The sequence below is a fragment of the Anoplopoma fimbria genome, chromosome 17, assembly GCF_027596085.1.
Source record: "Anoplopoma fimbria isolate UVic2021 breed Golden Eagle Sablefish chromosome 17, Afim_UVic_2022, whole genome shotgun sequence".
NCBI classification, from domain to species: domain Eukaryota; kingdom Metazoa; phylum Chordata; class Actinopteri; order Perciformes; family Anoplopomatidae; genus Anoplopoma; species Anoplopoma fimbria.
Genome location: NC_072465.1, coordinates 6416495 through 6438856, shown reverse-complemented (window position 1 = coordinate 6438856; position 22362 = coordinate 6416495). Strand labels below are relative to the sequence as shown.

The window sequence follows — 22362 nt, the reverse complement described above, 5'->3', positions numbered from 1 at the left end:
CCTCACCCTCACCCCCGCTCTCTGCATCTATCATTTCGCTCTCTTTTTTTCTCCTCTTCATAATTACCATTTGGACTGAAGGCCACTGAGGGGGCATCTGCTGTGGCCACAACACAACCGCAACACCCACAGCTCTCTTTGATCATCAATTCCATCTCAGTGGGGCCAACAACAACCATCCTCTTATTCATGCAGAATGAAATGCTAACCACGGGCAGGTGGATCAAACGAGGTGATTTTGAAACTGACTGAAGCAGCGTGATGCACGACTTGCCTCTGGAGGTGATGAAATCTATGCCCCACAGTAAATAAAGCATTGACATTAACTGTACCTCGCTGCGTTAGTTTTCCTCGGAGGTCTGTAGAATCCATGGCAACAGGAACAATAATTAGAATCAGATTTATGTTTGTGATAGCCAGATATAAACTAAATAGATAGACTGCCCTGGAGAGAGTGAACCTTGCACAGTTGGGAACTGTTTACACATGCAGAGGAAAATAACCTACAGTAGCTGTAGCAATCTGACAAAAACCTGCACCCTCCGTGTTTTTGAGGAAATGAGAGTGCAGAAGATTTCTCTTTCATAGTGTATAAGAGGTGAACAGCCTTACCTTCCTCTCTAAACAAGCTGTCTCTGATGTTCTCCTCTCCCACAGAAATCAGCCCCCTGACTGCCAAGTTCTGTAAGCAAACACAAAGTCCAGAGTGTGTGAATACTTGGATCATGATATGCAACTTCCACTATGAAGCTCAAACAGAGCCAGACTATCTTGTAACTATTCCATAATTAATTAATTTTTTATCTTTTCCTTTTTTAAGTCTATGGTTCTTGTACAGATTTCTGGTTCATCCATGCCTGATGCTGGCCTGTTTTGTCTCTGTCCTCCCTATCAGACACCATGAGCCATTGCCACTCCCAGCCACCACTCCTCCCTCACACGTACCCAGAGGAGGGTGACACATCTGTTTTAGAAAAAAAAACACTGCGGCGAACTGTAGGACGTGGAGATAAACAACCGCATACGTCATGTCAGTCCACATGCTATTCGAACAAGGTAGAATCCAAATTTGACTGATGCTGTGACGCCTGAGGGAGCTGGATATAGTTCAGGAGGTGGTTTAATTAGACCTGTGCCAGAAATATTGTAAAATTGTTCCTTTTCTAACATAATTACTTCTCACCCTCCAGAACACTTTTAGTGATACTAATAATAATTAGCTTCCGTTTGTAATGCTGTGTAAGCACTGCTTACTTTCAGTCAGGCAGACAAGTAAATCCTTGTACGGCTTTAAACTAGGTGTCCCAAGCAGCCGAGGCACAGAAAAAATAGCTGTTTTTCACCCAGCTCTTTTCCATCAGATCTTTCCGAAACACTGTCTCCACGTCTCCAACAGCTTCTAGTTGTGATTTTGTGAGCTACAAGGCCTTGTTCTGTGTCTGCCTGTGAAGACATGTTGACAGGAGTGGAGCTGTCTGATCCATGTTCAGATTGGACAGGTGTCAGTGTCCAGCGTGTAAACATCTGAGCCGAGCCAAACCGGCTTTGACATCAGCACAACCACCCTGTGAAATCATGGCCTTAATCTCTCTCTACTGATGGAGCCTCTGATATGTCATATGTAGTCTACGGTGAAACGCTTTTGCACCCAACAATGTGGTGATGCACACACAAATGCACCCGTCTGGTATGTGCAGCAGGGCTAAGAATACACTGGAGAACCTCATAAGCCCACATGAATCCCACTGCCAAGGCACGTCTCTGACCCCAGCTGCTCTCTGCAGGAGCCAGCTCTGCCAGCCACTCATGGGCATCAAAGAGAGGTGGCTGGACACCTGTGCCTGTCCATCTGTCCATCTGAAGCAATATAAAAGCCTAAGACCTCTGTCACGGCTTGCTTTTCACTGTGAGGCACATTGTGGACAGCTTAACACATTTGAAGCCAAGGACACAACAATTTTAGTTGTGTGACAACAACACAAAGCAACAGAGACATCATTAATTTTGACAGGATTTTATTTGGCCAAGGATGACATCCAAACAAACTTGCAGCATTCAGCAGACACTGCGGGCTGCAAATGGCAAAAGTGATTTACTTTCCTTGTGTCTCGCTAAAATAAAGGAGTGACAGATTTAATATAAATAAGCAGAGAGGGGGAGGAAGAAGGGAGTGGATTGGAACAGGCTGTGGATGACAAGGAAGTGTGACAAGCGTGGCAACTGAGAGAAAATGCGACACCTGGCCTTGTCCTTGATGTGACTAAGAGGATGATACATCAAAAAGTGACAGGGCAGAAAGATGGCTATTACCCAGGCGAGGAGGAAGACGAAGAGGAAGAAGAGGAGAAATTGACTATTTTTAGCAGTGGAGTGAAAGTACGCCAGGGATTAATTTAATATTCCTTTCTATAAAGGGCTACAGTGTTAATGAATCATGTTTTATTAGCTGCTATGATCTCCTGTTCTTGGCGGGGTAACACCAAAACTGTAATGGCATTTTTAAGCATTCCAGCAATGAGATCAAATGCCCCACGTCCAATAAAAGCAATCAGTCGACTCCATCCTCCTCTCACTGACATGAGATGGAATGAGCCATCAGTCTGTTGATCCTGATGACGTTTGACCGAAAGGGTAAATGGGCGAAGTCCGAAGACGTGTTTTCTATGATTGGCTGCATTCTCCCTGTCGGGCAGGAGGCTGATTGATTTCAGTGGCTTGGAACCCTGGCTCTGCCTCTATTGATCCCTCATCCCCAGCCCTGTCTCTTCCCCAATTAAGAGTTCACTAAGCCGGCACTATGGACCACTCCTAATGAATGCCATCCTCGCAGCCTCTCTATTTCCCACTCAATTTCTCACTTTTGTCTACTACTCCTCATCTCCAGTTGTAGTTGATCTCACATCTGAATTTCTCACTTTTGTCTACTACTCCTCATCTCCAGTTGTAGTTGATCTCACATCTGAACAAAAACTTTTTTTTTTGTCGTGTTTTTTGGAGGGAGAGGGCGTTAGCAAAGGAATCCCACAGTTCATTAAAAATAACCAGAGGTAGACGGTCCAAATCTCTATCACTGAGAATCAATTGCTTCCCCAGCAGCCAGATTTTAAGGATTAGAACGACTTCAGCTACTCTAGATGTAGAAATGTGTGATGTGTCTGGGTATCAGACGAGGGAGATCAAAAGATTCATTAGATTAGAATTAGATCAAACAGAGTCAAAAGTTGCGAGGGCAGAGAGAGGAGGAGTGTGAGAGAGTGGTCGGCATGAGAGAAACAGAAATCCAGACGTAGGAGCCAAAAAGCTGTCTGACTCACAATCAATTTAATTGCCAGGTACATACACGGATACAAGAGATCTGCCTGGCTTTCTCCAGAGCTATTGGCACATCAATCTCTTGATTTGCCCACCTTGAGGGTGCAGACAGAAAACAGAAACAGTTCAGACACAGGTCAGTTGTGGCCCGACGCACTCGGCCTTAAACCCGTAATCCCACTGCTATGGTGGAGTGAGAAAATCCAATTTCAGAGATCTGTAATTCCATAAACCTTATTAGGCACAACAATAGCTGCAACACCCTGAGGGAGAGGCATGAGGGAGGGGTGAGTGGGCGGAGGAGGGTGGGTAGCTGAGAGAAGTTGTGACTGGGCCAAACAGAGGGACGGAGAGAGGATGACGAACACAGAAGTGGAGATTAAGGTAGAGCCGTAGAGTGTAGCAAATCAGAGAAATGAAGAAGTGTTCTGGCATGGACGCTCTTCTACTAAGTCACCATGACTAGGTACAACAAGTTGAAATGGGTGACACACTCAGATTCACTGGGTAGAATTTTCAAATTGCCAGTCAGCAGTCAGTGAATACGTCTTCCCTGTTTCAACGATGTCATTGCTCCTGATTTTTGTTGTGTTATCTTTTCCCTTCTTCCCAGACGGTTTTGAGTGATATTTTGTTTAAATTAATAGAATTCCAGAATCAGATTTATGTGGTTTGGGTTGGTGTGTCCTACCATCAACACTGCATCCTGTATTCATTTAGTCGCAACATCAATGGGCCACTTAGACTGCTGTTATCCGAGTGCTATCATTGATTGTTTGCTTATATCCTGGAGAGTGGGGTGTGTGTGTGTGTGTTTGTTTTGCCATACTAATGGACATCATCTCAGCACACACCTCAGCGAGGGGGAGACATGGTCAGGAAAGAAAGCAATACAGACAGGATAAATGGAATTGAGTATACATCGGATTGATCAATTAAAGCACCATACGTGAGGAACTACAGTGGTGGAAATGCAGATAAATGTAGTTGTGGTGATGAATACATTTGCGGTGATGAGACTTTGCTTATCAGAGAGAAAACCAGTTGGCTTTGAACTGGAGTTAGATTTTGGCTGTGTTCCAAAATCTCCCAATCACTGCTTTTAGCAACCAAAGTTAATTCGGTCATAAATAATTCACAACTGTACCAAAACTGTTGCAAAAGGCCACCGATAACCCCGGGATCTAAAAGCTGATTAGAGCAGGAGATTGGCGCATGGTTTTAAAGCATAATTCAGAGATGTAGCCGGGCTTAAGTGACATCTCCACTGTTTGGTTTTGCAAATGAGAAGGGGCCTCTACACGCTGTATCTCCTGAGATGGATAGGGCAGTGAGGCCCGTACTCTGTGGCCAGCAGGGTATGATTACATTTCCCCATGGGGCACCTCCGCTGCTGCAGCTCAGCAACATAGAGGGAAGAGATTGAAATCGGACTGCACTCGCACACCGCAGTCGACTGGCTGTCCACACGTGAACATTCTGAATCACACGTACACACTGTGTACAGACAAACAAACACACACAGAATGACATGCGCGCATAAACACAGGGAGATGTGCTTCTCCTTATTTGCTCCTATCAGCCGTAGACGACTCTCTGCTCTCTACAGGCTGTTGAGAGTGGAGTGCTTGAAAGGTGTCGTCAAAGAGCCCCTCTGCCTTCCTATCATTAGAGAGGAGCAGCAGCACTGAGATTTACACACTGATCTCCTGATGCCGCCTCATCGCAGGACCTGCTAAGAGCGGCTCATACATACAGATGAACAGGGAGTGGGAACACATGAGTGCTGTTTACTGTCAGGCTACTTTAAATGTCTTCTATAGGAGCCGAGTGTGTAAGAAATGAAACACTAACTACGCCTCCAAGTTTTAAGCTGATAAACATGCCAAATGAATGTGAATTAATGTGTGTCCATTACAATTTGTATATGCAAATACATGTCAATATGGATACGCATTCAAGCTGCGAGATTACATTAATAAATCGATCATGGGTATCGCTGATATATCTTGACATTTAATTGCCGCTTCCTTCCTTGGATGCCATTTTGTGTTCGTTTTATTTTCAAACCAGCGACATCATATTTGTGTACGCCTCCGAAACCTTGCTCACTTTATTCTGTATTTTTTGAGTCTCTCTAGTGGAGTGATGCCTTGTCACGGTGTATGGCAGAATGATATGAACGCGATGTCTACAGTAGATGAAGAAGCAGCTATGACAATGTCAAGATGCTTTGGAAAAAATCTGTTTCCATCAGTTTTTTATTGCATCTTTTCTTTTTCATTAGGCCAACTTTTCTACCTCAGTCGAGCATAAAAACTTTTTTTTGCGCTATTTCAGCTTTTCTTACATTAGTGTTTTATTCCACCCAGGTTTTTTGCTGGGGAAAGTAAAAAATGTGCAAGTGGAGCAGGTGGAGGAAGCCGTAGCGCTGAGAGGGCTGAATGAAGCTAATGGGAGACATTAGCTTTAGGACCCTCTAGTCTAACCTCCCTGTGTCTAACCACAAAAGGTCAGTGCGGCGGTAAAATGAGCAGACAGCGGTGCTGCCCCGGCCGCCTGTGGGCCCGTAGAGACCGTTGAGCGGTGTCACCTTGGCTGCTGCCACTGCTATCTGCCACCTGTCACCACACTGCCCCCGCGGCCGGGGATGCGGCTGCGTTGACAATGGGTTTGTCGATAGCACTTCCTCCTGAGAGTGGCGATGGGGGAGCATGTCCTCTGCTTTCATCAACAGCTTGAGCCAACAGCTTCGGCGTGCGGCATTAGCATACAATACATATTCATGCCGGTGTCTCCCTTCAACTGCATCGCCAGCCCCCCTAAACATTTTCGAGTAATTTTTACAAACGGAATGTCAAGCTCCCCACTTTCGCCGGGAGTCCCACATGGCCTCTTATGTATTCCCGGCACAGCCGCTGCAAACAACGTCAACAGGTCTCAAGGTCGTCGCTCCCACGGATTGTGTGTGTCTTTGTGTGTGTGTGTGTGTGTGTTTGTGTGGTGATAATGTGTCTGAAAGGGTGTGTGAACAACGGAGGAAGAAAATGGTGGTGTGTGTGTGTGTGTGTGTGTGTGTGTGTGTGTGTGTGTGTGTGTGTGTGTGTGTGTGTGTGTGTGTGTGTGTGTGTGTGTGATTGAGCACAAATGTATGCTATGTGAGTGCAGCAATTGTACGTTTGGGTTAATGCAGAGGAAATACAGTAAATTAATTTGTGTGCAGCGAGTGTAACCAGGCAATTACAGCTCAGATTGTGTAAACATAAATCTGAACAAAATCTTGTCTACATCTGGGTGTGTGCCTGTGTGTGCCTATGCGTGCATGCATGCAAGCATGTGTTTGTGTGTGAGAGCAAAGTATGTAGCGCACGGCTGCAGTCTTCACATGCCTGGGGACTGGCTGACAGGTAGACTAAGCAGGAGCATCCTCCTCCAGTCCACTGGCTTCTCAGTGAGAAAAGAGGCCAGTTGATGTGGGGGTTAGAGCCTCCATGGCAGAGTAAGTTGTGATGAATAATGAATGCTTAAAGAACATATCTCTGAATATCTTATTTACTTTCCATCCATCCCTCCATCCTTGCATTCTTTCATCCCTCCACCCGCCCTTAACGCTACAAACAGCGCGGGGAGTTCAGCTGTCTCCATCATAAATATTTCAGCCTCTAGGTCAGTGCTCGCGCCCCCCCCCCCCCCCTCCCCACTTTGCTGCTCTTAACCGCCACCGCTTGGCGATGACACAGCCTTTCGACCCATGAAGATATTGACAAAACACTGATAGTGAGTACATTGACTGGGACCAGCCTCGTAGACTCAAGCCATGCGGGCTTCTATAGGAGTGGCTGCAACTGTTGAAATGGCGTCTCCTGAATGAATGCCGTTTTCAGGATACCTCCTCGAGTTCTACAAAAAGGTCCCCACAAGGTAAAAAGTAACAATTCCAGATTGTTGTTTTTGCTTTCATTTTAAATCCACACATTCACATCCAGCAGAGGGATTATATTTGGCCGAGTAAATACAAAGCTATGCCGAGACAACGAATGTACCATATTTCAAAACACCACGGACTGTGAAACAGGAAGACAAAGAGAACCAATCACTAAATTTAACACCAAGATTCTACCAAAGAGCGGTGAAAGCTGTAGCGATTTGTTTGACAAATTGGAAACACAATCGTAACGTAATAATTTCCCAACTACAGGATACGTTTGTGTAGAAACATGATCACTTAAATGGCAGATACTTAAAAAATAATAATAATAACATAGACACAGCACACGTCAACTGTGTCCAGCCCCAAAAAAACTACCAACTTGTTTGACCACATGAACAGCAGCTTCTCTCAACACTGCTCCGATTGAGATTGTGAAGAGTCCAGTGATGAACGAGAGGTCTTATCTCTCTTACCCTGATGAGCAACGCCGTTAGCGACTCCATGCATAAATCTCAGAGGCGAACAGAAAGGATCAGAGCATTCAAGTGTAAACTAGGGCAGAGCTTTAGCACTGTACCCTCTGGATACGCTACTCTGGAAGCAAGTCCTGTGGAGGAAGAAGCGCTCACACACTGAGGGATGCACATGCTCCTCTCTGTCATCTATCACAAATCCACACACATGCACGGACACAAATTCACACACCTGCTCTGGCCAGTGCGGTACCATCCGGTCCTGTCCTGTCCGGTCCGTTCAGATCCGGTCCTCTGTGCTGGCAGAGTGAGGAGCTCGTCCCACGCAGCCCGGTGCAGACAGCTCACTGTTATAGATGCACTGACAAGTGAAAGGAGGGAGGCGTGGTTTCACATGAGATAAATAAAAGAGGGAGGGAAAGAGGGAGGGGAGAGGCTCCCTCAATCTACAATTCAATTCTGCCCTCAGTCCCTTTCTCAGCAGCGTTCTGTCTTCTTTTAGCATATTCTTATTTTATCGCTCCTTCTCCTTTTCCCATTCTCCTCCCAGCGTGTTATTCCCCACCGACTCTCTGTTTCCATTAGTTTAAGTCTTTCTAATGTGTTGCTTTCTGTTATTTCTCTTTCTGCTTGTCACATTTAACTCTGGCTCTTCCTCTCGTTCTCTCTAGGCTCTCTTTCATGGGGCAGTAGTGTGTGTGTGTGTGTGTGTGTGTGTGTGTGTGTGTGTGTGTGTGTGTGTGTGTGTGTGTGTGTGTGTGTGTGTGTGTGTGTGTGTGTGTGTGTGTGTGTGTGTGTGTGTGTGTGTTTTAGTGTGTGTGTGTGTGTGTGTGTGTGTGTTTTAGACAGGGAAACAGGGCAGCTCCGGCCATCTGTTGGAGCCTGTGAGCTTCACCTATTCACAGTCTCATAAAGGCAGAGGCACACAGAGGAGTGAGAGAGAAAGGAATGGGAGGGAACGAGGGATCAATCTTAATGCTGCAGGGGTGGAGAGGGAAGGCACAGCCTGGCACACACACCATATCTATCAGGCTGGCACCTCTGAGGCAAATTGGCGTGGGCACGGCTGCTCGCTGGGTCCAGGCAGCACAGGGGATTTAGCTCACGGTGCATGGGCACGAAGATAGAGAAGGAAACGCACACCCAAATCAATTTATACACAGCCTCACAAAAGGCACATACATGGGTGAGTTCACACATACAGACACACACACACACACTCTCACACAAATCCACAAAACCAATTTCCTCTTTGACAAAACAAACAGGATCTATCATGACGGATAATCCTACAAACTCAAAGAGACAAGGGGACCGAGGACAGGGGACAACTCTACAAGCTCACAGCGACGAGCATACAAAGCCCAGACCCAATCTTTTCATCTCAGCAGAGCTGAAGTAGGCATTTCCCTGCCCAGTTAAAGCCAGGTATTTCTCCTGAGGGCGGGTGACACCTCCTATCCCTGACCGGGGGGGAGAGGTTCGACGGAGGGCGGAGGCATCCATCACCGTCCGCACCAGCCGTCCCATGATGGATGCGCCTGTTTATCCCTCTCTGCAGGTTATTTAGATGCAGTCACAGCCAGAGAGATTAGTGATGGAGAACCTCTGCACCTCCTCACCTCTCCTCCCACCCCATCCAATCAATAACACTCCTATCTATTATCTGCATTTTCGGGGTAGTTCTCCATGGAAATTTGAAGCAGGGAGAGAAAGGGGGATTAATTGTCCACCCCCTCTCAGTGTTTTCAATTACAACGTCTGCAATGGATCATCTCTCTGTCAGCATGGCACACTACGGTATTTGTGTCACTGCAATGAGATGAAACCATGCTGCTTTGAGAAAATCAAACAGTATTTTTCCAGCCATGACCGTCTCAATGCATATGTAAAACAAACTATTCAGAGCAGGGGATTTGCATGGCATTTGAGGATAAAGACAATTATATTTCCTGCTTTAACGTCAGGTGAATTCAACACTAATCCTAATCCTGAAAAAAAAAAAAAAAAAAGTATTGTCATTCAAGCCAATTGGAACCATGAGCCCTTTGTAAGAATGGCTAAGCCGGTTCTAATGCAATTCATAATCAAGCTGAAACAAAATATACTGATGGGAAATTATTTATTTCTCCACTGTAAGCATATCAGATGATGTCTGAGACTCTGGGACTGCTTACATAAAGAAGCCATCTAGCTGCTCTAACATGCTGGATTACAGACAATGCCCCAGAGACGGCCATGTTTTTCCTGAGCGGTGCCGACATGCCAACACAGCAGCCCAGCGACACCACTTTAGGACATGGTTTATTCATGCTCCCCCTCTGTCTCTCTCGCTCGGTCTCACGCACATTTAAGATGTGTCATACCCTGCCTCTAATTGGGTTTTACATCAACAGATGTACCCTCCATCAAACCAGCATAAATTAACAGGGAAAAGTCTCTGTATGTAAACTACAGAATTATGTCTTCGCACCCTACTGGCTTTAGTGGAATTCCCAAAGAGGGGTCAGAAGGAAAAAGCCAGATATAAAATGTTGCACTAAAATAATACAAATGTCTACATGTCGACTGAGAAACACGTGTGCACTTTGCAGGCAGGAACAGACTTTGGGCAACATATATATTTTGCTTTTCTGACTCATTTTTTGCTTTCCTGTTTTCTGCTTCATTGGACACAAAGTGGGTGAGGCCTTGAGCGTGATTGTGTCGAGCCAGGTACATAAATAAGAATGACTGATTTCTATTCTGATAGCGCGGAGAGACAGCTATGCCCTATCCTGCTGAGATCTTGTCCTTGTCTGGGAGTGTGCTTTCACAAACGAATTTGTTCCTTTTTTGCACTGTGTGTTCCAGGCTGATAAAAATATCCCCTGTCAGCTGGCTGCGTGAAGAGGAGAGGACTCCAGTGCAAATGAGGCAAACCCCCTCACTGTCTTCTCCTCCTCGCCAGCTCTCGCTATCTACAAGAGCACTCCTCCTGTTATTCTCTTGGTTCAAGCTAGTTGGTTCAAGGATGACGATCTCTCAACTACCACCACCACCAAGAAGAATCCCCTGCCCTCTGCCCTCCATCCATTCTGTGATTCCCTGGGTGAATGTGCAATCGGTCCTGTGCAGAGACAGCTCTACATCACCATGGCTACATTAGGAAGAGAAACAGAGATATAGAGAGGAACAGAGAGAGAAACCGCGATGGAAAGCCCAGGATCTGACAATGAGGAGACTCGAGGACACAGAACTGACAGAACTGAGGATGAGAGAAGTCCTGGTACCATGAAACAATACTCCTGAATATATAGCACAGCGACTACTGCAGGTAGAGCCTCTGAGCATGTGGCTTCGAATGCAGACAGCCACATTATAACTACCCACATCCTCCTGTATAGACACAAACATAATACAACATGTCTCCTGTGTGTATTCAAATACAATGACCAGACACAAACAACACATGCAAACATCAGAAGATTAAATATATGTCCAGTGGGTGGCTTTCTTGGCTATTTACAAATGCAAATAGTCAAATGAGTTTCATTCTGCAGCTGTGCTCATTGCTCCTGGACCACGTTTCCTCGCCTGTGTGTCGTCCCGTGGAGCATAAGGTCGTCAGAATGCCAGACATAGATTAGTTGAATACTCCAACATCATTACATCCTGGCAATGTTGCGCACCACACAGCGTCCTGCCATGTCTAATGTATTCTCCTCTTATTTATCTCATCCTTCCTGTCACAGTCACATCTCACACTCCCATTGAAAATATGAATAGTTAATAAGTCAGTTATGAGCAACCATCGTTTTCCAGCAGTTGGTTCCATAGCCTGAGGTGATGTTATAACTCATTCATGAGTGCCCCAATACTCCGAATGGTACAATTAAAAAGAATAGCTTCAGCAAAGTTTCCTACACTGCAGATTTCAAATTTAATTGCTAAGCTTTTTGTTATAGATATTTTTCTGACTGAATAAAGTCAAACTAGTCTCTGACACAAAGCTTTCCAGTGAAATATGTAATCTCCAAAAGAGCCACTGTGAGAAAGCCATTTTCCTCCTTAATTGTACTACAGAGTATAGATTTCAAAGTGCAAGTTTTTGTTTTTAAAATGTTGTACCCAAGCTGCAGCTTCGTTGACATCCCACAAAGCTTGTTTGATTCCTTGTTAGTACAAAACAGTACACCACATTGATTCCTTGAGTACTCTATCTGCCAAAACAGCGTGCTGTCAAAATTAGTACATACTGTATTAGCACACAGTAATTAGATTTGGGACACCCTGCCAGTATCACCGAAGGAACCCATGTTGTTTGATGATCAGCCAGCAGGGGGAGGTGTACCCAGGCCTGGAAGGAATACATCAACCACTGTGCATTAGGGGTGAAAGAAACCTTATGCATTATTTTTAGGATAAAAAATAGGGTAATATCTGATTAATATCTCATTGTTTTCTTTGAAATATTTTTTCGGAAGAATCAAAAGTGAAATTGAGTTGAATCCAATCTTTAGCATAATGGGACCTTTTATGATTAATTGAATCTCTGCTGAAACAAATGAAACCAATTTGAAAAGCTGCTGGATTCCATTTCATATAGAGCAGGCATATATTTTGTCTCCGTGTTTCGGAAAGAGAAAGAGATTTAGCATTTTCTACAGATGAGCAACATCAACTATCATCTCTCAAACTTGTAAAGTTAATTCAACTTTATGAGCCTGTTCATTAATCATAGTAAAGGAAGTTGTTTTAAAACAAGTGAACAGATTGGATCTGTCACATGCAAAAAGGTGCACCCACATAAACAAACACACACACACACACACACACACACACACACACACACACACACACACACACACACACACACACACACACACACACACACACACACACACACACACACACACACACACACACACACTTCTTTCCCATCTGTCCATGCGCAGCAGGCATTGCATAGGTTGGGGAACCGTTACTAGACCGTGGGATCCACAGATCAAAGGACGGCCCCCCATCGAGGTCTGCGGTCCCGAGGAACACAAGCCGCTATGGGCCAGAGCCAGCATCACATCTCCAGCTAATTAACTAAAACCCCTTTGACACCGTGTTATTTGCATTCCTAATGTACAGCACTCGGTGTAATATCTGCCGCACATATTAAATAAGAGGCGCTTGTGGGTTTGTCTAACAAGGCACCCCAGTGTTTTTAGCACAAATACATTTGTAATCACTTTAAAACGTTGTGAGGGCGACTACACGGAGGAGTTGAGTGACAAATACATTTGTGTGAACATGCTTGGCGCACACGTTCAACTTTTGTTTATTTTAACATTGATCGCCACAAGCATGCTCTTACTTATGCATCCAGCACAAAAGTAAGTATGCAAACAGTCGCACAGGACCCTCGCTGAAAAGACGCACCTCGCCCCAGTTTTAAGTTTCAAGTGCCCTCAAGTGCAGCCTTCCAATGTCAGCACTCAGCGGAAAGAGAGAAAAAAAGGCCTGAATTATAAATCATGGAGCTTTACAGGGCTATGAAGATTAGTTAGCAGCCGTGTTTGGTGTCTTCAATAATTAATTACTTGTTTGTACCAGAGTGGACTTTCCTTCCTTTTTTCTATAGCTCGCTGTGTCTGCAAACAAACACTCGCTGACATGCAATTAGGAGCTGTCAGGGTGTGAGGAGGGCTCAAGAAGAGTCTTGTGTAAGGACTGACATCAGAACGAAAGGTCACCGCCACAGGGGGGCATTCTCATAATGTGTGAGTATATTCGTTTTTGTTCTATACTGTACAGAAAGATTTAGAAAAAAAAATAGAGCTGGGCAATAAATGGAAGAAGCGTGCGGCTCTGCGTGTTGCACAGACGGCTGCAGCCCTAAAACACCCGCTAAAAGCATGCAACATAAGTGTGTTTTCTAAAGGGATAAAATAAGGGTGGGGCGATATAGCAAAAATCTACTATCCCGACATTGGTCATTTCATATCTCAGAAGATATCTAGAACAAAATATTGCATGTTTTCTGGTTATTAAATTAATATACTTTATGAATGAACCACATGGTAAAGCTTATATTTGTGCCTGTATCTTGTGTTAAATCCTTGACAAATAAAAAGTACTGATTATTTCCTCATTTGATTAAGAATTAGAGTAAAAAAACTGTTTTGAGCGATCTTAGAGAAAAAAATGAATAAATAAGCTATTCACTGACTATGTTTACATGCATGCTACAGAGTCATCAGATTAACATGATAGGTTGATTTAACTACAGTGGAGTATTCAGATAAGCAGAATTTTTATCAATTCAAATTTTCTGAGAAATTTGAGTTAATATGTGCTTGTTTTTATCTACTTAGACGACATGATTGTGTGTCATGATATCTCAGTATATGATATCCTACAAAAACACTTTTTCATTGTCCACTCAATAAATGCAAACAGCCTTTTGGAAATAAACTTCCATTTTCACAGGAAACAATTTAGGTTTAGGCAACAAAATGACTTAGTTTCAGGAAAAGATTAGTGTTTGGGTTAACGTTAAGAATTCCATTGTCTTTTGTGGGCCTAGTTTGTCCTCTTAAGTGAGGACTTTTTTTGTTTGAGGTAGTTTGTGGTTTGTGATTAGGATAAGATTTGAGTCAGTTAATTGAGTGGGCTGAGACAAATTGTAATTGAGTTTCAGCACTCTTTACAGCATTTGGACCACTCTTTGCCAATGTAACACCAGCAGAATGACTCCTGTACAACAGACACACAACACAGCAGACCACGTCGTCCCTTCACCGTGTCTTCCTAAAAAAATGAAGACACACCTCCTGTCCTTATCTCAGCCCTTTGGCCATCTCTCCATGGCTGACCTGAAACAGCCCTGTAAGCAGACTGAAGACAAGTGGGAGGATGCAATAGCATCTCCCTCTCCCCTGTGTGGAGCAAAATGATGAATTGTGTAAAATCGTTTTTGGCACCTCATATTAAAAAAGTCAGAGACTAAGCCAGCCAGGCAAAAGGCAGAAAAGAGCTGATGCAGACAGAGTAGAGGAAAGCCATTAGAGAAATGCTCCTGTCTGTCTTTCTGTCCGGCTGGGTGACACCTCGCCCCTTAATGAGCTGTCTTAAGTCAAACAGGACAAATACCATCACAATACATTACCAGGCTCATCGCTTCCTGTTTGCCTCCACTCAGATATGGCTGAGTAATCTCTCTATCTGGCCTCGCACCATCCAGAATGAGATTCTGTCAAATCACATTCTACAATACTTGGGTCCATTTGCATAACTACGTTCGATGTTTCCAGTCAAACTGGTGACATGTTTTTTCTTCAGTTAATTAGATTTTAGAATTACTTTTCCAAAAAGGAAAAAAACAAGATGATTTATCCTCTGCTAGGTCTTCTATTCCCATTTGGAAGTGACAAGATTAAATTGTGTATAAGGGTAATTGCGTGGCAGTGTTGGAATTAGAGCTGGAGAGAGAAGGTATTTTTTGCAGTTAAGGAGCTAATACTCTATTCCAATTTCAGTCTGTTTAGCATGCAGGCTCTGAACTGTTCCCTCTGACATGGCAAACCTCATTAAGATAGAGCAAACTAATCCTCTTGGGGGTGAAAGCTAATTCTTCATATCTTTTTTTTGCTTTTTAGAGATGTAGAGACAAGCCGAAATTGGGTCTTCGGGGTATACACACTTGAAGGTAGAGTGCTTTCACAGCTCTTATCATAACACATTTATTGTAGATTAAAGAGAAGGGAAAGTACATAACCTTAAGATACCTTTGAGTTGGTGCTGCAAGCAAAGAGAGAGGAGACCACTCTTTGTACGGCAAGCCCTCTCTGGACAAAACTGTCCAGAGCATGGACATCTGATCTGTATGGGATCATTCCACTCATTCCTGCTGATAAAGCACCGCTAACCTTTTATGAAGCAGAGGCAGAGGAAAGAGAGGAGGAAAGAAGGATGGAGGGAGAGGAAAGAAAGGAAAGGCCGATGCTGGGCCTGCAATGGGCAGACATCTATTAACCAAGCACTCAGCATGGGATGTGGCATTTACAGAGAACAGCCAAATGCCATGGCAATTAATCAGGGTCTTGAATGCCAGCTGTATCAATACCCCTTGTTCGCGGTCATGAGCACACAGAGAAAGAAACACACACACACACACAACTCAAAATAGAACTACACTTTTCTCTCTTTTCTTGAACAACCCTATGTGGAAAGAGCGCTGTGGCTCGTCTCTAACCTTAATACAATTTCTATTTCTCAAAGTAGGACGCACACAAAGAAATGGAATGAATACATCACTTGAACAATCATACACTAAGGCCTGGGAGATGGCACACATTTTACTCTGCAGGGAGTTGCAAATTGCTTTTGAATAACCAAGGTCTAATTGACAGGAAAAGAATGCTCTGTCACTTCACTAGCGCGACTGTCATTAACACATTGTTCATTTTGTACATGCTCCAAGGCATTATTGTTTTGTTGGCCCCAATCCCTCCCCGGTGCAGTGAATATGTTTTAAAATGGTTGCGAGCAGAATGTTGTTAACTACACAACGCTCCCCGAGGGGAACAAAACACAAGAACAATTGGCTCATTAGAGGCAGAAACATTTCAAACCACAATATGGCTGGAACACACTCAGAGGAGAGGCAAAGTCAGCGAGTGGGTAGCACAGATGGATGGATAGGAGAGGCTGGGGGGGAGACAAAGGCACACCAGCAGAGAGAGGCCACCTTGTGTTCATCAGGCAGTGTGCTCAGTGTGCACAAGAGAAGTCTACTGCAGAGAAGAGGTGACAAGACTATACTTAAAGTCAAGATTAAATTAAAAAGCCCTTTAAACCCTTTTAGATCACATCCCTGGTCATATTGTGCACCTATTTAACAATATATGCAAAAAAAATTACCAAAAAAAAATCAATTTCTTAGTATTTTCAAATCGATATCCAATCAATTTTTCTTCCTGTAAAAATAAATATATGAAGTGTGCTTACGTGAGCTAGCACCAACCAATTTCAACCAACAATATCATGACATCCAACATCCATCAATAATCTGCAACCTCTGGCGACAAGGGGGGTGTTTGTTAACCTGACCCGCCAGATGGTTCCTTACACAGAACTATCTGAGAAGCAGATCACAAAGATGAATACAGGGCGGTTTTTCTGAGCTCACGAAAAGTTTGATACAAAGATGTGATGATCGTATAGAATATGATGCAATATAGCAAAGATATCATACTTTTTTGAGTGTGCTGTTGATGGATACTAATCTACCACAATTCAATTCACAGAAGAAAAGAAAGAAGGATCTGTTCACGGCTGGAGAAAAACAGCTCTATAAGAACTTTGAAAACTAAGTTACATTTCAAAGCTTAAGAAATAATTTCCGAAATGAATTTCCTTTCAGTACAAAAGGATAAAGAACATAGAATTTTTTTGTATTAGTATTTGGTACATACCAAATAGAAATTGTTTGGGACATGCTGACAGTATAGGGGATATTTAGTTGTGTGAGTAACTGAAAGTTACAATGAGTACTGTACTAAAATACACTTTTGTGCTAATTTCAAACCAATTAAACCTGATATTTTGTAGTTAAAGTTACGTTTGCAGAAGACTTTAAATATAGATAAAAATGAAAACTAAAAATAGTGATGCAATACAGTCACCTGGACCAGCAATATCATCGAACTGCTGCTTCTGAAAGGCTCATTACTCATGATGAATCCTTCTTTTCCAATTTTACTGTACTTTTTAAATACACTTTTATTTTTTTTTTTATTATTTTATAATTTTACTGCGCTTTGAATATTTTTACTTTTGATACAAAAGAAAATTTTGCTGATTACATACTTTAACTTAAGTAAGATTTATTTTTCCAGTAAGCTCCCACACCGTGACAATGAACCGGCATGCAAAACACTAGAGTTTTAAACTGAAGAGCTAATTGGATTCAGCCATTGTTCATCTTATTATTTAAACCCATAGACTGTATGTTTGCACCTGTGCTTTTCCTACTGTGACTTAACGCCCTCTGAGGCAAATTTGTGATTTGAGATTTTGGGCTATACAAAATTAATTTAATTTAATTTAATTGAACTAAAGTGAAGTGAAGGGAAGTGAATTGATTTTACTTTAATTATCTTATTGTGATTTATAGTTACATCGAGTGTCCCAGTCCATATTACATACTAATTCTATCAGCAGATTTTTGAGTATGTAGATGTGTTCGCACTGGAAAAAGTACCCAAATTAAGTAGCCTATACTCCAACCAGAAAGTATCCATAATAGATACAGTCAACAGTTGCGAGTCCAAAAATGACTTCCTAATGTCTTTTCCTAACCACTTGTTCCCTATCTTGATGGGAAACGTCAAGTGATTAAGGCAAGACGTCAAGGAGAATTGCTGCACTGCTACACCCGCGGTGTAAAAGAGAGATACCAAAGCTCGTTCCTTCCTGCTGCTGTCACACTTTACAATCGACACTACTCCCAGTAGACCGCACATACCACAACTCACAATTCACTAATGTGCAATATCAATACCACTGTTCAATATCAATATTTCCTATGTGCAATAATGTGAATTCAACCGTTCAGTCTGTGTAACTATTACATTGAGCTTTTTTTTTACAGTTTAATTAGCCAATTTATTATAGACCTTTTTTTTTTTTTTTTTTAACTGAGGCTTCTTGTTATTGCACTATCCCCTCCGAGGCTGTAACACTGCTCATTTCCCCTCCGTGGGACTAATAAAGGATTATCTTATCTTGAACGTGGACAACGCAATGAAAAATGTAACTTCATTACCAAAGCTGGAATTGAAATAAAAAAATAAAATAAATAAAGGCTACCAATCAAAGCTTAGATAATAGATTTTGTGTTATTGTTTGAGTTACGGAGAAGGGGTAGGACCATATATACATATACTTCTTCCTGCTTCTTTTAGGATATGAAATATACTAGATGTAGTTCTCAGTGTAGTGTGGTAGAAAATTAGTTTATTGACAGTTTGCTGTATTTACTGTTCTTTTTATTTGTTATTCTTGTTTTGTTCTTTACATATTTATTTTAAAATAAAGTCAAACAAAATAGTTGTCACTAATAATGGCAATAATGCATGATAGTTTGTTTGTTTTCATGAACAGCCGAATGGTTTTATATGTTGCTGCCACAAGGAATTGTGGGACGGCCTTATCTCCGTCCTAACGTCCAGTGCTTCCTGTACTAGAAGAGGCTGGCTGACACTTAGATATGTCTGTGTCATTTTAATCAGTTTGGGCCTTTCTAAACAAAAAAATACTTTTTTGAGTGTGCCGTTGATGGATACTAATTTACCACAATTCAATTCACAGAAGAAAAGAAAGAAGGATCTGTTCACGGCTGGAGAAAAACAGCTCTATAAGAACTTTGAAAACTAAGTTACATTTCAAAGCTTAAGAAATAATTTCCGAAATGAGTTTCCTTTCAGTACAAAAGGATAAAGAACATAGAATTTTTTTGTATTAGTATTTGGTACATACCAAATAGAAATTGTTTGGGACATGCTGACGGTATAGGGGATGTTTAGTTGTGTGAGTAACTGAAAGTTACAATGAGTACTGTACTAAAATACACTTTTGTGCTCCTGGTAATCTAATTGAGCGTTTTCAGCTTTTAATCCATTTCTTTCAAAAACCAATTTCAAACCAATTAAACCTGATATTTTGTAGTTAAAGTTACGTTTGCAGAAGACTTTAAATATAGATAAAAAATTAAAACTAAAAATAGTGATGCAATACAGTCACCTGGACCAGCAATATCATCGAACTGCTGCTTCTGAAAGGCTCATTACTCATGATGAATCCTTCTTTTACAATTTTACTGTACTTTTTAAATACACTTTTACTGTACACATTTTGAATACAGGACTTGAAAGGCCGTATTTTTACACTGATGTGTTGCAACTGCTACTTGAGTAAATTACCAATATGGCCTCCAGCAATTGTAATCAATAATCAGTACTATCCTACCTTGCACATGGATGACCTCTGCAGAACAGCTTCAGTTGCTCTCTGGTTGAGACTGAGATCTGCATCAGACGGAGCTGCTTCACTACAGCATTTGTCACAGGACATCTATAAAAAGAATAACAGAGTATAATTCAGTGAGTTAATGACCTTACGGTGAGAGTCACACTGAGACACAGATGTCCCAAATACACCTAACAACTGGCCGAGCCATACTACTGATCTGTGTGTGTGCATGTGTTCGTGTGTGAGGGACAGACAGACAGACAGACAGATAAACAGAGATGAGAGAAACAGTGGAGCATTTAATGACAGACAGCCTGTCTCCTTTGTTGGCTGGATGTGAAGAAGCTGGCAGACTTGAAGAAGCTCCGGCTACTTCAGCTCTTGAGGTCTCTAATGTTTGTTCAGAGATTAGAGAAACATTTTCCAGCACATATCATCTATAATTCATTCAGTCTATTGAATCGGCAAACATCACTCACAATCTATTAATATCAAGTACACAGACTTTACAGCCTGGTGAAAGTGTCTCTGCATTCATGGATCTGCTGCAAACACTTGAATCCAGATTCTGTTAGTGTAACAAACCCCCTGGAGGTTGAGGCTTATCACATGTATGTAACTTGTACAAGAGAATCCTTGTTTTCATTCTACTTTACCTTTCAAATGTCATAAATATTGTGTAACGAGTGTCCTTCTATTAAAGACACTAATGTTACAAGAGTTGCTTTTAGTTCACAGGTGGTGTAGGCTTACTGCTGGTCACTATGAGCTGGCAGATACACGTTTGTCCTACCTTTTCATTGACATTGTGGACATTTTGGAAACAATTTCACAAAAAACCTTGACACACAGGGTGCTTGGCAAGTTATTAATAAAGACAAATGCACACACCTGTCCCATACTCTATCTAATTACTGCGTGTATCTTCAAACCTCTCACCGGGCCGGGCTGCCGTTGTTTCGCAGCGACTTATACCGATGGTTAACGTTGTCTACAACTACTCTCAAGAGTTAATAAAACCAATAAAACTGCACTAACAAGTGGCTGACCAGAGAAAGGACATGTATAAAGATGCTTTTTCACAAGTTTAGTACGTGTTTGTTTACTTCAAAGGCGAGGTAGTCGCGCAAAATGCAGGGCTAGACTAACGTTTAAGTCAGCGCATTGATATGTGATTTGTTATCCGGTCACAGGTGTAGCCAGGCTGCTTTGAGTGGTGATTTTACAAGTCAGTGGATGGTTTTTACATTAGCTATTTTGTTTAGCCATATCATGGATATTAGCATATAAACTGTAAAAAAATAATAGACATCTTGAATAAAATTAAACACTGGATGTCTTTCTATTATTGTTACTTGCCCATTTGACACACTAGAGGGCGCCACCAGTTTGGACTATTTTCACAAGTAGTCCAAGCAGGCAGTCATGTTGGCTTTAGTTTTTCAATTCAGACTGCAGGACAGAGAGAAAGGTGTCAATATTTAATGTGAAAAGGCTTTTATGAAAAACATGAAAGCTTCTTTGTGCTGAGTTGACTGTGTCTGGTTGGGATTTTATGGATTTGTGGAGTGTTGGCTAATCTAATATTAAGGTCAGATCTAAGAACTCTCCTTTTTGTGTCTTTCATTGTTAACCTACTGCCTCTGTTAGTTTATGAATACCCTTATTACAATTGTCATATTGATAGATTTATGAAGGGTATAAATATATAGCCTTGTCTTTTATTGGAAGGAAAATGTAATTCATCTGTGGGTTTTTTAGGCACATCAGGGGTTAAACATCTTCTACAAAGGGTCTTTAAATTTATTTAATTATCTATTTATCTGTACACTCACTGGGTCTCAGCATTTGTTCAATTTTGTAATTGAATGCCATACATTTCCTACTTAGCATGTAGGTTACGCAACAGCCTATATGTTAGGTAGTTAAACACATAATTAAGTATGAACAAATTTAAGATATAAATCAAACATGACTTTAAGAGACTCTTTATTCAGAGTTACACGTAAAAGATACAAAAGACTACACCATTTACAAATACCAGGAAACTCCTTCAGACCAAACCATCAGGATGTTGATTTTGTGAAAACATTGAAAAACATAACTCTGTAACCTCAATAAATGGAGAGGGAATCAATGCTTCTGTTTATGACATGTATTAATGAGATTAACTAAATAAACCCCAAACGTAAGTGAGAAAATCTCAGCTCAACAAGAGTTGGATCATAAACACCCTCCATCTATCCATTGCAGCTGCAATGCAATAGGTGTAAATGAGACATGACAGGAGGATCGGACAGCTATTGCCCGGGAGGCCAAGGGGGGTTAGATTACATAAACTCATCCAAGAGCCATGGGAGAGCAGGAGAGAGAGGAGTGCAGCAATAACCTGTGGATCACTTCTCTCTGAGTCAACATCAAGTCTCTGTGTTTATTTTTCATTATTTCCCAGAGGCACTGAGCTCCTGGGAGAGAGGCCTCATGCACATGAACAGTGTCTCATTTAAACTATAAGGTCAACCTTAACAATGCTTATTAAAGTCTCGAAAATGACAGTAACCATGGGGACCAAATGATGGCTTCACTATTTGTGTTTGCGTGTTTTTTCAAGATGATGGTGGAGCCTTAACAGATGAAACA

At 42.1% G+C, this 22362-nt stretch overlaps 1 protein-coding gene across 2 annotated transcripts in view; it reads right to left on the bottom strand.

Moving 5' to 3' along the window:
* The window catches only part of sulf2a (sulfatase 2a), a 44539-nt gene extending 23691 nt beyond the window's left edge, over positions 1-20848 (bottom strand). The window contains exons 1-3 of one of the 2 annotated variants that reach the window (XM_054616436.1): positions 20614-20848; positions 19720-19824; positions 613-682 (exon numbers count right to left, since the gene is read on the bottom strand). The gene's annotated coding sequence lies outside the window, so the exon portion shown is untranslated. The remainder of the gene's footprint in view (positions 1-612; positions 683-19719; positions 19825-20613) is intronic. The other variant, XM_054616437.1, reaches the window with a different exon arrangement.
* Positions 20849-22362: the final 1514 nt, after the last annotated feature.